Consider the following 1,719-nt stretch of genomic DNA (forward strand, 5'->3'; position numbering starts at 1 on the left):
AGAAAGCCTGCGTGCAGCAACAAAGACCCAAATCATCCAAAAATAAATAAATAAAATAATAAATTTATTGAAAAAAAGACTTTCTGTGTTTTCTTAATGGAACCTATCCAATTTGGAATTATATTTCTGTATGGTTATTTGGCAAATGCCTGAGATTACCAGTAAATTGTAAGTTTAATGAGGCAAGGTTTTGTTTTTGTTTTTTTTCACTCCAACACTCAATGCAGTGCTTGACACAGTTCTTGATTAATATGCATTTTTCAATTATCATATGATTATATGAGAGACATAAGTGGTGTAAAATTTTAACAATTTACAGATACATTACCTAGAAAATTTTAGTAATGTAACAAAAAATTTAAATAAGCAATGTGTTAAACTGGTGACCTAATCATATACCAAAATTACTTCTAATAAAAATTGATAAGAAACATCATAGAAAGAAAAAAAGAACTCTGTTGCAATAGAATAAAAATTTACATATTTAGAAATAACTCATTCAATAAATTTTAGAAATTCAATAGATAAAATAGTGAAGCATTATGGAGAGTCTTAAAAAAAGATATGACTAATGGAAGTAAATACCTTGTTCTTGTATGGGAAGAATCAACATCAGAAAGGTGTCTTTCTATTAGTCATGTGATACATTAACATGGTACAGAGTAATTATATAAATATATGTTGTTTTCAACTTGCACTATTAAAATTATGATTTTAAATAGAAGTGTCTAGCAGGGAGGATTATGGGAGAAGTCTGCTGTCAGAGAGTGCTGACGCTTGCTACTTACATGACATCAGACAAATAGCTTCTCTTTTCTTAGACTAAATTCTTTTTTTTTTTTTTTTTTTTAAGGGGAAAGCGCGAACGCAGTCCCCCACTACCACAAATTATGCAGTCGAGTTTCCCACATTTGGGGAAATCGCAGGGGTCAGCACATCCGGAGTGCAATGTATAAGCCTCGCCCTGGGAAAACCACCTTCGTGATCATGGTATCTCCCCTGCCAGGTAAGCATTAGACTAAATTCTTTATCAGAAGTATGAGCTTAATTTGTAGGAACTCAGATTTTTATAAGGATTAGTAGAAACCATTAAAAGAAAGTTCATAGCAGACTGACAACTATAAAGCTATTAATTTGTTTGCCCTTGTAATTGTTATTATTACTATTACTCTTATAGTTAGCATTGCTGCAGCATTATCAAATCTGATTAACTATTTCTGTTGAGCTCTTTTATTGAGTGGTAAAATGAGTACATGCTCTCTAGGAACAGCGTCTCTCATTAGAATTACCTGGGGATTCTTGTTAGGAATTTAGTTTCTTGTGAATCTCATTAGGATATTTGGAAATGAGGACCAGGAATGCACACTTTAAAAAGAAACCGAAGTGATTTTCCACGCACACGCAAGTTATGATTTGTAAAACTCTCCGTATTACTTTTTGAACTAAAGTTACATTCTCTGTCGGATTTCTATTCTACACCCAATTTAAATCTAGGATATGTCTATTTCTAATTGTTTCAAACCAATTAACTTTCCTCATTTACTAATAAAATTCACATTTACTTTATTAGTGTATTTTTTCTTGCTTAATTTTTTTTTTTTTTTTTTTTTTTTTTTCCGGTATGCGGGCCTCTCACTGTTGTGGCCTCTCCCGCTGCGGAGCACAGGCTCCGGACACGTAGGCCTAGCGGCCATGGCTCACGGGCTTAGTTGCTCCGCG

General features: G+C 33.2%; 1 non-coding gene across 1 annotated transcript; it reads right to left on the reverse strand.

Annotated features, from left to right (window-relative positions):
• Positions 1–850: 850 nt before the first annotated feature.
• On the reverse strand, positions 851–1,014 carry LOC131756485 (U1 spliceosomal RNA). The gene has a single exon (XR_009335659.1). It is a non-coding gene; the product is annotated as a U1 spliceosomal RNA (small nuclear RNA).
• Between the last annotated feature and the right edge of the window lie 705 nt (positions 1,015–1,719).

This window comes from Kogia breviceps, chromosome 4 (assembly GCF_026419965.1).
Source record: "Kogia breviceps isolate mKogBre1 chromosome 4, mKogBre1 haplotype 1, whole genome shotgun sequence".
NCBI lineage: Eukaryota > Metazoa > Chordata > Mammalia > Artiodactyla > Physeteridae > Kogia > Kogia breviceps.